This window comes from Papilio xuthus, unplaced genomic scaffold, assembly GCF_000836235.2.
Source record: "Papilio xuthus unplaced genomic scaffold, Pxut_1.1 DF826938.1, whole genome shotgun sequence".
Classification (NCBI taxonomy): domain Eukaryota; kingdom Metazoa; phylum Arthropoda; class Insecta; order Lepidoptera; family Papilionidae; genus Papilio; species Papilio xuthus.
The window spans coordinates 2,080,807-2,096,290 of NW_013531711.1; positions in this window are offsets into that span (position 1 = coordinate 2,080,807).

The following is a 15,484-nucleotide window of genomic DNA, read 5'->3' on the forward strand; positions in this document are numbered from 1 at the left end:
AATAGAATCTTAAATATTGGTCTTGTTACTGGCGCTTTGCGCCCAAACCCAACCCTTCCCAAGTCCTATAGTAAACTAAGAACAAAGAATCAAAACAGTTATAAGTACTCTAGTAGATCAATCTTATCTGCCCCGGTAAGAGGCGATGTTGAGAAGTTAGTTTTGTCTGAAAATATGTTAAAAAAAACTTAAGCAATAGAAAATGCAATAAAATATTTTTTGATATTGCCTATTATAATTTAGTTTTACTTTTGACCACCGGGTCAGATAATATTGTCAGTCTATACAAGTAAACGTGGGTTTCTACTAAAATTACTCATAGACTCACTAGTCTTGAGTAACTCAACTAACATTGATGACCTGTAGACACTGACCTCTATAAAATGACTGGTTATAAGACGTATGTTTATTTTACTTATTTCATTTTCGCGATTATAGCACGTTTGTAATAGTGGTGTGAATTCAAACTAACAAAATAGATAAAATTAATGGTCAAATAACATCTACAAGCACGTTGAAATCAAAACAAAGCAAAGGCTGTTATTTACAAGCAATCGCCTATCCATTTATAGAAATCAGTTTGGACCAGCTAGCGGTTCCCATGTGTGAAAAGCTTAGTGAACTTGCTCTCAGCTAAGCTTAATTTTATCTATATAGAGTTATGATTTGCGTTTCATACTGCAAACTGCGAGTGACAAGGTAGCTCGTGGCTCATCCACTCACATTATAGTACATCGCAATGAGCCATGAGCTGCCAATTTAGTTGCTGATTCACAGCTCAAGAGAAACAAAGACAACAATATGTGTGACACGTGTCGCTGTAATCGAAAACCATAGTAATCGTAACTTTAAAGAGAATTAAACATGTGTGTAGTAAAAATGTTTTTGTATTACGTCCTGACGAAAGAAACACTAAACATTAGTATTAAGTTTTTTTGTAGAAAAGTTCAAGTCAAATTAAATTGACTTTAGCGACATCTCTAGTAAAGTTTATAAAATTGTTCGGCAGGCTTTGAATATTTATCGAAGGACAAAGGATGTCAGGCTTTTCAAAATATTGATTTATTAAAATGGCTTAGCTAATAATATTATATTTTCGGATGATCGACTTCAGGTTACTGCGCCAGTGGAGGAAGTAGCTAATAATAAAATAATTCCAACATTACAGTTTCTCATATATTTTTACTTAAATTTCGTCATTTGTCACATAAATATGTGAGCAAATTTCTAATTATTTTTTTTTTACAAAAAAATACTAGTTTCGTGTTCTTGTTTCTATTTAGAATAATGCAAACCTAAGTACAAAATAAGAGAACGAGAACTAGTCCAAAGATAGATCAGTGCCATCTATCATTTACATTAAGCACTACTACACAATTTGGTTTTATTGAAGTCGAAATAAAAATGAATTAAAATAGATGGCGCTATTATTAAAAATTAGTGCAACTCGAGTACACTTGCTTTACATTTCGTTTATCTCAGTTGATCAATTTGTAAATATACGTCAGTATTACTACACTATAGGCATGTGGGCGTCATTTATAGAACAACATTGGCTCTCTTTAGTTTGTTGCGAACATTTTCGAATATGATTACTATCTTTAACTTTGTAAATCTAATTTAGTATTTGTCTCAATCTTTGGCTCTTTATTTTAGTCACTAACCGATTTCTCCTTGTTAGTTAAAATATAAAATAAATAAAAATAACTCAAGAAAAAATGTTATTAATGCGTACGTCTTTTTTCCAAAGGCTGTTGAGTATAGTTCGATTCGGTTGTCCATACCTAGTTGCCGAATTACATCAATATACTTGGTTTTAGTGCAATATTTAAATTACAAATTCTATAGCGATTTCCACATAACTCTGATCTAAACTGAATAGAGCAGACAAAATAATTTTTTTTTTCAAAAAAACACCAGTTGCTATGTGGACAGGATTTTGATTTAATTAGCAATATAAAGGCCACGATTACCTTTTATTCGTCACATTCATTTTCAAATTAGTAAGGTCAGTGACATAGTTGTGGCATTGTTTTGTTTTAAAGCGAGTTAAAGGCATCAACAAAAAACAATGATAAACCGAAACATTTCCTCAATATGATTTTAATTCAACAAGGATTCGACTTAAATTCTAAAAACTCACTTTCAAGGAATCAAGTAATCAAAAATAATTCGCACAATTTTTCAGAAATGCAAAATTGGAAAAACAAAACTAAATAAACACATTTCGTTGGCCTAACTACATAAAGAAAGATAAATAATTATTGTGAGTTTTCACCGACGTGATACTTGTGTTACAACACATTCTTCCCATCACGGGAAATAATAGAGATATGATAGTACAAGCTGTTACCCGCGACTCTGTCCGCCCACAGTAAAAAAAAACCTAATTATTTTATAAATTTAAATTATATTATATTATAACGTATATAACGTGTATATTTAACAAACATCCAGATGAATAGATATCCATCTACCCAAATATTGGCATTTATAATATTAGTAAAATCTACAAGAGATTTGGTTATAAAAAACCAAAGCAAGACAAACATAAAATATGAAATTAAACGCCATTATGTCCAAGTAAATCAAAGCCCACTAAAATCTCGACGCGTGGCATAATTTGATATAATTACATTTATAGCATAATTGCTTATAATAATAACGATCATTTAAGTGCGAAGTGATAATATACATAAGTTCATTACGCGGTTGATGACCATTTCAAAATGGCGTACAACCCGACATCCTTGGTGTATGACGTATTGGTGCATAATTCGTTCACTGCACCTTCGTTCTTTTTCTGAATACATTTCTTTGTAAAGATCTGTTTTGTTTATGCGTGATATTTAATTTTTCTATTAATGTTTTTACTTTTATACTGTGGTACATTTTAGAAAGAAGAAAGTAGACAAAGGTTATGTAATCAGCCATCTCAGTCTCGCTACGGTTGACTACACTTATGTTAGTCTTAAACCAGATTTTTAACATTTACTTTTATAAGATTAGAGATTTTTTTTAATTCAAACCTTTTTGCTAAAGTTGACGTCTATTTTATGAGCATATTTTTAAATTGTGTTCTATTTTTAAAATTCCAAATATGTGTTCCAAATTCAATTTGATTTTGAAGTGAAATGTTTTACAATGTTTTTAAACAATACATGGAAACAGATCAACCTCGATAGTTGAGACTTAACTTTTTCGTAAAACCGGATCTGGTGCGTAAACTCGGCCCGCGTCGACTCGGCCGATTTATAAAGTGAATACTTGTTTCTTTAGCGGCCGCGCGTTAATAACATAATCAATTTAGCCTGGTTCCTGATACCGTAGCGGCTTTTTGTCGTATTCGTGTCATTTGTTAACATACAACATTTCCATATGCTTAGCTCGCGTCTACTCTAAACATTTTTTATTCTACTCCACACATTTTTATGCGTATACGAGATGTCAACTGTCCCTTTGACATTTGTAGTGATTTATAGAAAGTAATTACACAAAATAAATCAAATGACAGTGACAGGTGACATATCAATAAAAATTGTCGTGTAGAAAGGAGTAGACATAATATTTTTATATTGTGGTCATTCAAATCTTAAACTTTTTATATATGTACATTTATCCTATGTGCTATTTAATATTTTACATAAAAAAACACTTAAATCTATTAAATAAAATATTAAAAACGAATAATTACCTAAAATATATTATTGAAAGAAGTCCCTTTAGGCAAAGTTCCGAAGAAGTAAGTAATTTAGGATGATTTTAGCAACTGCTCGTATTTGACATTTAATATAATTTGTTATGGTACTTTTGAATACAGTATAATTTTATTCTAACGAAGTTCAAATTAGTATACGATTCAGTTTTTGTATTTAAAAGTCAATTAATGCGTTAAAATAATGCAGCGTTTCCGCTGATTTAAATATTTTTAGGTCTATTGCTCGCCAATCTTACTGCAAAAAGTGTGGAGTTGTATCTTGAAGTTTACCAAAACATGAATAATTTATGTTAAAATTGTATATTTTTAAAGCATTTTAAAACATTTCATTGTTCGATTGATCTAATTTTAATGAAGGTTATTTGAAGAAAACATTAAAAAATCCAAACGAAACAGATTATTTTAAAGGCAAAGTGCTGCTTTAAATTATCATTTAAAAACATATATGTATTAAGTATAATGTATAATAATATCAATAGATGGCGCTGTTAAACTGAAATGTAACGGAGTTTATATCGTTATAGATAAAACACATGTTATTTAATAATTTTGCTACAAAACAATGATTTTCTCAAAGTTTTAACTTACTATTTAATATTTTAATAAGTTTTCTAGTTGCTATTATAACTATCAATAAATATTCGGGGACTTTTCAATATTTTACTGTAACGGACACGAAGAAACGGTGTGCTAGTCTCGCTTCACTGCCCTAAAGCATAGGCGGCTATTTTATTTGATGCGCGTAAAATTTGAAACGGTTTATTTTATAACTAGCTTAAAGCCGCGGCGCTGTCTGCGCTTACTATTTATCAGAATATCCGTAACGGTATCATCGCGTCTATAACAACGATCAAGAAGCTCAACTCGCTCTATAAATTTTTATATATCTTAGTACTATAACCAGATAAAATGAACTTAACAATGTCTATACCGAAGCGAATAATTTTTCAAATTTACATATGAATAGATTACAATAATACAATCTTAGAAATATCATTGATTTTTACCAATTCTTAATCACCAACAAGATTGTAGTTTATTCGGTAAAATTTCCGTTGGTTTTTATTATGTTTTGCGTTTACCCCTGACTAGCTGTTGACAGCGACTCCGTACGCGTATAAATAAAAAAAAACTTAATAAATAGCCTATGTGTTCTTGCAGACTATGTTCTACATCTGTGCCAAATTTCATCAAGATTCGTTGAGCTGTTCTGGAGATACCTTATAACAAACATCCATCTAAACTTTCGCATTTATAATATTAGTAAGATATTCAAATACGCCATATTCTGACTTAATATCAGGTAAATTACATGTTTTATTGGTTCTTAAAAAAGACAGTACTGATTTAAATGAATTATTTTATTAAATCTGTAAGATTCAGTTACCGTGGGTTTCCAAATTTCCGTTTAATACATATTATCTGTAATGTCAAAGACAATGACAGGGATGTTGATATGTTTTATATAGAGATTTTTGTGTCAGAAACCCACGGTTAATCACGCAAATGTGCTTGTTATTTAGCATATATGTTTAGGTACTCTATGACTTTGTCGATATCATCGTTGTTCAATATTGTTGATAAATTAATACCGAATAACATTGAAGTGAACGAAACGCATGGCCTTTGTAATGTGTACCAAAGTTCATTGACCCCCGCGCAATGCTCTGTGCAATAAAACACTTTTTATTTGTCTAGCCTATTTAGTGTAGTCGTGTATTCCTTGATGATTCCTCGGTAGTGGTGTCCTTTGTTTTCATTCAAGATATTTCGATGGAGTTGTGTCCCCGAATAATTTCTTAAATAAGGTTTATACTATGTTTAAGTATATTTTTAGTTAAATGTTTTATATTCTACTTATATATATTCTGTGTTTGAAATAAATATTTTACAGCAACCATATTTAGTTCGATAAATGTGAATGCGTATATATTTTTTATGTTTAATTACATAAAGTAATAGTACACGTAAGCCGATTGTTCCAAAAGCAATAACTGAAATACGCTTTGTGACTTGTAAAATCAATTTACTTCGCAAACCATTAATTCACATATCGCTCCGTACTTATCGTCGTCCAATATAACTTGAGCTCCCATGCCCCGCGCTGTACTTGATATTATGATGATAAAGGTGCATTTCAATGGTATATCGTAGATCATGTCCCGATGGTGGATAATAAAAGTAACCCTCGCGATAAATACAATGCACTTGCAGGGGCTAGGACTTACCCTAATGTCGAGGAAGATTGTAGGGAGTGCAGACAGGGGAGAGACGTATGAGCCTGCAATCACTTGTCTGTGACGGTCGTACATCGATGCATGTACGAAAAATTAAAAATTCAATACGCCACGATACTTAGGTATTTACTAAATATACGTCAGGTAAAACAATTTACGGCAGGTTTCTGAATGATATGTCTGTCCGATATACTGTTAATTTAATGAACACGTTTGTCAATTTAATAGGTAAATGATCACTTCCAGATTTATCTTACTAATATAAATGCGAATGTTTGGATGTATGGATGTTTGTTAGAAGGTTTCTCCAGAACGACTAAACGGATCTCGCTGAACCTTGGCATACATGTAGAACATAATCTGGAAGACTACATAGACTGCTAATCAAGTGTTTATTTAAATCCAAGCGCTCGGAGTCACGGTCGGCAGCTAGTTACAAATAAACGTTGAAACAAGTTGAAAATAATATGCCAAGCTAGATGTGACATTTCTTGATTTACGTTTAGACACAAAATGTACGGATTAAAATTAAATTTAATTAAAATTAGAAACCGAAATGCATCATCATTTTCAATGTTTTTTTTAATATTATAGATATTATATAGGTACTTACATTCTGGGATGTCAACATGTGGTTTCCGAGCTAAAAATTAAAAAAAAAAGTCAATTTTTATTTTTGGCTTCAAATACATAGACTTATGATGATTTTTTTAATGAAAGCTGAGGTTAAGGTCCAAATATGGTCTATGGTAAAAACATAAGTCAATAAGTCATATATTTATGCATTTATTAAACACTATAACTGTATGGTGAGGCGTATAACATCGTTTCGCTCATAGAAATAAATCAATACTTATTTTGATTTTATTCCGGTAAAACGGAAAGTTCTATTTTGTTCCTTTAAATCTGATGTTTAGCATTTGAAATCTTATAACAATAAACATAGAAATACATTTTTAGCTTTATAGTGTTCACAATTATGCGTAAAAAAGAGCACAACATAGTTAAAAGAACGCTGTTGTATTTTTGCATACCAATAGAACATGACACATAAGCAATGACTTCGTAAGAATGTCAATTAGCAAATTAATAACTAATTATTTGCGTTAAAAAATATAAAAATGGTTACCAAACATTTGCCATTTAAAAAGAAAGTGCTATAATCTTTTACTTTCAATTATGTTTATAACACGAACAATCTTGTTGCTACTTGATTAGGTACATTTGAATCGTCATATTTATGGCGTCATGCATATGGGTGCGACGAACACAGAACAGCCATTTATAACGAAAGCACTCACCTTGACCCTTCCATACGCAGTAATTAACGTATCACCATATTTTCTAATTCAATGCCTTACATAACATTACACAATTAAAATTAAATATTTCAACATGTTAAATCAACTTTAAAAAGTGAACTGAAAATTATTAATGTCAATATTTATTGAAACATTAAGCGCTTTAAGACAATGCTGTATGTATAGTGGTATTATTTAAGTATGGGAATAAAGCGCTTCAAGCGTTTCTTTATATTTCAAACATCGCTACCGCTTGGCAGGGCAGTGCTGCGTTCGCGCCAAATGGGTCGCGGTCATTGCCACAGAAGAACGAATGACTCGGGCAAGGGGACCGCGAGGTGAACTAAAAATATAAAGATCATTCAGTCAATCCATTAAAGGAGTTTTAATAGATTATTTATCTATATCTTTTAAAAATAGGCGCCATCTTGTATTTTTTGTTAAAGAGGTTAAGAATGTTTTATTTACGTAAATGAAATTATTAATTTTTATACGTATTGTTTGTTGTGTTTATTTTATTTCCGTCTTAAATTTGACTGTTGAGTTATAATAATGTTATAAATTAACATAAGAAACTAAATTACGATTAATTTTTGTTTTGTGATGTTTGAAATTATGGACTCTGACGAACGTATAAAGGAACAAGGATATTAAAGTACACACTAATATACTATTGATGAAAATTTCTAAGACTTAATATATATAAGAATTTCCACTTCAAAAAAGTATGTTTAGTTGCGTGTAGACAGTTAAAGGGAATTTTTACAAATATAACAATGAGTATATAAGCTTTTCATGTAATTCTCGTATTAAACGTAAATTATTTTTGCAGATCAGTGAAATACATAGCTTGACTAATCGCTGGTTTCTGAGACTAGAATCTCTGTATAAATCATGTCGTTATCCCTCTTATTAACCTTAACAAAACATTATTTTTAAAGAAGTATTTTGGTGTCAGAAACCAACGATAAGTGAGTGAACGGAACACATATGACGTGTAACAAACCTGAATGCATTGCCCTTGTTGTGGCCGAATGGATAAATATTAATGAACGATACGAACCCGGCCTTTTGGAATGTAGGAAAAGATCATGGTTGGGTAAAGTATATTTTTTCCTTGACATTTTTGGGACTTTCTATTTATAACATTTCGCCTATGTCTAAATTACTAATCGTTGGTTTCTGAGACCAAAATACCTGTATAAACATATTGTTATCTCTGTTTTGTCAAATATACTGAGAGGGATGCCGATATTATTACATGGACTTTGGCCTCAGAAACCAACGATAAAGTACACTACATTAGGCTAAATATTTTTTTAGGACTAGATGACTACAATGTCTGTCGAATCCATTGAACTCTCGGAAATCAATTCCAATCTCATTTAAATGTTGAAAGCAATTAATTATTCTTTTAACTTTGGTTCACAGAAATAAAATTAATAAATTATAGTTAAGATACAATAAAGTACATTTTATTGACTATATTTTGTCCGAAATTGTTAAGTAAGTTTTTATACTAGAATTTTATTACGCGAACTTGTTCACACTCATTAAAATAATGAACAGCTATAATTTCTTCCTGATTTAATTGCGACGGCGTCAAGAGCTGGTTTGTTTTTCTGTAGTCATATAGTTTTATTTCACACTAGCTGTCGTCCGCAACTCCGTCCATGCGGAATAAAAACAACTTAATAAGTAGCCTATATGTTCTTCCGGATTATGTTCTATATGTATGCCAAATTTCATGGAGATCCGTTGAACCGTTCGCATTTATATTACTAAGATAAATTTTATATTAACACAACTGTGTATTATTCACGACTGAATATTAACACAACTGTGTATTATTTCACGACTGAATATTAACACAAATTAATTAAATAATTTCACATAAAAGAAAGCAATTAATTATTAAAAATAAAAAAAAACAGTAGACATTCGGTCGCCATTTGCTTTATCATTTACACACACAATAGAAAATTACACGCACATTTACACGAAAGACCTTGATATTATACACACATGCGCGATAAAATATTCCTAACTTTATCAACATACGTACATTATAGATTGTACGCCGATAACTTATCAAGTATGAAAGAAAGAGTTTATATCGGTTTTAGTTTGAAACGTTTTTACATAAATTTAACGCCTTAATGCACTCAGTCACTGAGTGAATTATAGATTTCTCTTAATAATCTACTCAAAAAATCCACACTTAGGCGACCACTTAATGACTCTATCAGATAACTAAAGAAGGCTTTTTTATGACACCTATAACAATATTTTTATTTGTTCACAACTTGAGTAAATTAAAGAATTTAAGTCAAATGTTTTGTATGAAGTAGTAATAATTAGAGACGGCGTAATATGTCGCATTTTTTTAACTTGTTTTGTGTGGGCTAGAAAATAGACGGCACTCTGCAGTTCCTCAACGGATGTCAATAGACGTAAGATCAATTTAGGTTAGGCGGTCCGTCACTCGTTTACCCCTTTTTTCTATAAAAATACAAAATATTATTAGAAACTTCCTATGTATTTATTTATTTATCATATTCTTAATATAGTACATTTCATATATTAAATAAAAAATTATAGAAAATATATTAAAATAGAGCACCACAGGCTGCGAAATCCCATGACTCAAGCAACCAGCGGTATTAAGATTTTATTTACATAGGTACACTCTAACAAACTTATTGACCTGTATATTAACTATATACGATAATCTTACTGCCCCACTAATATTATAAATGCGAATGTTTGGAATGTTTGATGAATGGATGGAAGTTTGTTTGAAGGTATCTCCATAACGGCTGTATGAATGTCGCTTGAATTTACCATAGATGTCAATTTTTTAAACTCCGAACGGACAGACTCGTGGGCAACAGTTAGTACTGAATAAAAGACGCAATGGACATTACGGATATACAAAAGTGACCCACTTGCGACATCTAGTGGCATTTTTGAGCACAGTGTTGAGGGCATCATTGCAACTGTAGAATGGAGGCAGGTTTGCGCAACTATCTAGAAACTCGCTGCCAGAAAGTGGAATACGAACTGTCGAATAATTGCGGTAATAACTTTTTTAACTAACAGTTTATATTTTATTATACAAAGTCTGCAATGTACATACATGTACACTAAATTTGTTAATCTTACTTCTTACTAATATTATAAATGCGAATGTGTAGATGGATGGATGTTTGTTAGATAGTATATGCAGAACGGCTCACCGGGTCCCGATGAAATTTTGAATATAGAACATAGTCTGAAAGAACACATGGGCTACTTTATTAAGTATTTCTTTAATTCCTCGTGAAATGTATTAATAAATGTAAATAAAGATAAAATAATTATATTATAATGAATTTTATAAGAATTAAAAAAAAATTATAGCAAGCAAGCAAATTATTATATAATACATTACTAAATTCTGTGGTAAAAATTTGGGAAAAAATAGATTGAATATATATTATATTAGCTGTTGCCCGCGACTCCGTCCGCGTGGAAATATGTAAAAACTTAATTAGTGTAGCCCACCCATCCATCCATCCACAATATAACCATTTATAATATTAGTAAGTTAAATAAAAAGCAGCTCTTCGAGGCATAAATTCGAAAAAAAATATAAATAAAATGAACAAACGTATCCTATGTCCGTCTCCTGGCACTGAGGTACCTCCTCGCCAATTTTCAGCCATATCGTTAAAGCCGTTCTTGAGTTATAAATAGTGTAACTGACACGACTTTCTTTTATATATATTACTAGCTGTCGCCCGCGACTCCGCGCTGGATTAAAAAATAGATAGTAACCGATTCTCAGACCTACTCAATATGCTCACAAAATTTCATGAGAATCGGTCAAGCCGTTTAGGAGGAGTATGGGAACGAAAATTGTGAATTTTATATATAAGATATAAAATATTTAACCGTAATTGTTATTTCATACCATTATTATCAGTGCGTTGACATTTGTAACACGTGCTATGATTGATAGTGTTAGTTTTGTTAGTGACGATTATTGGAATTAATTCAATGACATATCATCCTAAAAATATACAACATTAAGTAAGTAAACATTGTTTCTTCATAATCTAAACAAACATTTGATAGGTACTTTTTGACATTCTTTTCGTATAAAGATTTTAAATATGCTTCTTTTAAGATTAATTTCAAATATCAACTATAAATCCAATCCCCAGTATTCATAACTCATTTTGACTTATAAGTCAAATTGATAAAGTAAGTCCCTCAAAACACGAAAGAATTCCTCTTATTACACAAATCTACAGCCATACTATTTCTATTAAAAATATTGTTGTCTCTGTCTTATCAAACAGAGTGAGAAGAGAAAGAAATCTATAGCTGCGGAGTAAACTAAACGTCATTATGTGCGATGAAATGCGAACTTTGACGTAACTCACGAGACCTTGACGTGGTCAGGTGTGACGTATTAGTCACAATCATTCGCTATACGATTACTACAACTAAATTTCCTGTACCTACACAATTCAGTTAGGGAAATACGACTTAAATAATCAATGATTAGTCAAAACAAGTTACAAATTTTGATGTATAAATTGGTTTAAACCAAACCTTTGAATATATATATATATATATATATATATGAGAATGTTTAGATTGATGGATGTTTGTCTGAATGTATCTCCAGAAATAAATGAAAAAAATAAACGGATTTCGCCGAAAATTGGCATGCAACATAGTCTGAAAGACCACATAAGTAAATAATTATATTTTTTTTATTCCGCGCTGACGGAGTCGTGGGCGAGCGCTAGTAATAGATAAATATTATCCAGCAACGGTTAAAAAATGGTTAATAATCAACATTTCACTTTTCTCCTGTTACATATTAAGTTTTGTCCTCTTTAAACATAGGTTAGATGTATTAATGTATTTAATTATATCAAACACAATGAATTGTAAATGCTTTGATAAGAAATTATCAATAAACAATATAAAACACACAAAACCTTGTAAACTCAAGTGTAAACAGCAAGGAAATAAAATTCAGATATCAGAAATTTTCAAATAAAAAGACGATTTAAAATTTTTATGGAATCCAGAGGAATGACCAGCGTTGTTATTTCTTTGACATCCGTGTACCTAACAGTTATAGGTACAAAAAACTGTGAACAAAAACGCGTCTAGCAAATATTTTTATTACGATGCACCGATTCGCTTATTCTATACAGTGTTCAATTTTTGCGGACTTCCCCGAAGATGAAACGATTTAGGGTTATTCCATATCCAACTTTAATTAACAATTTGTTTTCCCCGCACATTCTATTTATACATTTAATTGAAATAATTTTAAATCTGTCTATAATCAATCTTTTATCTTAACAGATCGTGTAAAAGAAGCCAAAAAAATCGTAAAGTAATGAAAGAGCTAGAATAACACGTTTGTCAACGCGTAAATTACAGTAAAATTGTAACACATTCCATATTACTGTTATCTCTTTTGAGAGAATGAGAGAGATATCAATAATGTTGCGATACAAGTTCTGACAATGGAGACTCACTGGAACATAGCACAAAATATTATAGGATTTATTATCTGTAAGCATAAAGATGACTAAGTCGGGAGTTAGCGTATGTATAGCAACAGGACACAGGCCCCGGTCTTCCTCGTCCCCACCACACTATCTGTACCCTAAAATTACATTGAAATAGAACCAAAAATAGTTCCATTTTATAACATTTTAGTATCAACGCAATTTTTATGGTAGCTGGGATATTTCTTTATAGAAAAAAAACTTTTGTTTTGAGTTCTTTATTTTATTTCTAACAATATAAACCGCTACGACTTAGGGTCCTTCAAGAAGCGAGCTTATCACCACCTCAAAGGCCGGCAATCTGCGGTTCCTCTGGTATTGCTGATGTTCATGGGCGTCGTTGAACACTTCGGTGTTCCCGCTGCTCGTTTGCCCCCTTCTGTTATAAAAAAAAATGATTTGTAGATTACATAGACAAAATTGTTTAAGCATTGAGTCTAAGAGAAACAGGTAAAAAGTTATTAATAGATTTTTATTCGTACCTAGTATCTGCTATATAGAGTTTGTTTAATATAAATACATATTCATCATCAGTTCACTACACGTCCCCACCGAGGGGCACGGAGCCTACCCTAAGTTAAGGGTGATTAGGCCATAGTCAACCACGCTGGCCAAGTGCGGGTTGGTCGACTTCACACATATCTTTGAATTTCTTCTCAGATATGTGCAGGTTGCATCACGATGTTTTCCTTCACCGTAAGAATGTCGGATAAATGTACATATCAGAATCGAAAAACACATTGGTACATGGCGGGATTCGAACCCAGGACCTGCAGATTGCAAGTCAAGTGCTTGACCCCGGAGCCACCGACTCCTCCAGAATACATATTATGATTATTATAAAAATATAGAAAAGTAAATGCTTGACTACCGGTCGCATGCGACTCTGTGTGTTCTTCCAGACTAAGCCCTATATGTGTGTATAATTTCATTAAAACCCTTTAAACCCTCCCGGAGATAGCTTCAAACATCCATCTAAACTTGCATAATATTAGTAATATTTAATTAATTGCAAATTCATTTACTATCGCACGTGTATGTAAATAGTGAAATCGATTTGACCGTGTCATAAAGGTGCGTTCACATGGCTTCTTACAATTACGTTGTACTTCGTAATATAACTGTTTCCGTTACACACGTCTACTGTGTACAGTTGCTACTTTCTAATACAATAAATCTGTAAGGTTACGTTTCATTCCGTTGTTGGTATTCCTGGATCGTGTGTAATAAGTCCCTTGATTCATAAAGTCACCATAAAAATGTACTTTTATGACATATTTTGGCTTGTAGCCTAATTTCAATCCTCTTTCTTTAGGATTGAATTTTATGAAGGATAGGATAGGGAACTATTACCTTTCTGTGCGTCTATTCTACCATCGATTAGATGTAGGCAACGCATCTGCAATTGCGGATGTCTATGGACAGCGGTCGCTGCGCTATATCGGCGAACTTAGATAGCCGCTCGTTCATTTGCCACCTTATGATATTGAAAAAAAATATTGGCCTACTTGACCTTACAGTTATTTCTTTGATATTAGGCTAAAGTTATTACATAAGTCATATATTTAGTTCTTTAAAAGATTGTGTTTTAGTCTACTTCAGTTCAGTTTATTTAAAGATGAAAAATATTCGTTATATGAATTTATAAGTTATTGTTGTGTTTTTTATTGTATAATCCATTTTATCATGAAATTTAAAAAAAACACTACGTTTAGAAAAATCGGAAATAATTTAAATTACAATATTACGGATACGGAAACATATAAATGTGCAGGAAACTGACAGCTTTATATTTTTGTAGTTTGACAGGCATTCAAATGTAGCCCCAGGCTATTTTCAATATATTACTTACCATAAACAAATGTACTTACTTATAAACTGTTCCGGAACCCTCTTTTATCAACTGTAGCGATAAAAATCATAGGTATAAGGTAAAATAAAGAAAATAAAATGCGAAAAACAATCCTTAGCTGTAGCATGGCTTTTTAGGCATTTCGTGCAATATTAATCCTTTTTTTAAATACACTCTGTGGTACTTTTAATTACAATAACATAGTTCGCAAGGTTACTGGCTGATAGTATGCGTCACAATTCAAGTCAATCGCTATTTACTGTACCAAACTTGAGTTTGCGTTATTTACTAATAGATGGCGTTACTCGGAACGCGTTAACGGTTCAAGCAACCAAGTGTATATTAATAGAATTATCTTTGTCTATTTTTTATCTATAATTTGAGGAAATAGTAAAACAGTTTTTCAACAACCATAGTAACTTCTTATCATTATTTACGTCACAATGATTAGATTTTTTTCAATTATCATTACAGGTTAACTTTATAAATAAAATAACAATAAATTTTATTTTAATATTTATTTAATGATCATCTCTTAAACTAAGACAGGAAACATTTATAAAATAGCAGCTAATCACGATAATATGACAAACAGATCGATCTTTTTAAATTATTTTTTCTTTACCTCGCCTCTTCTTACGTAATATGAGTCTTCGTAACTCTTCTATAGATTATCTTTAAATACATACACACAACAAAAACATATTTTAAAATCAATATCTTTTATATTGCACGTTAATTTATTTATTACATCAAGGTAAATTATGTTATGCTTGTATTTTATTATAAAACGT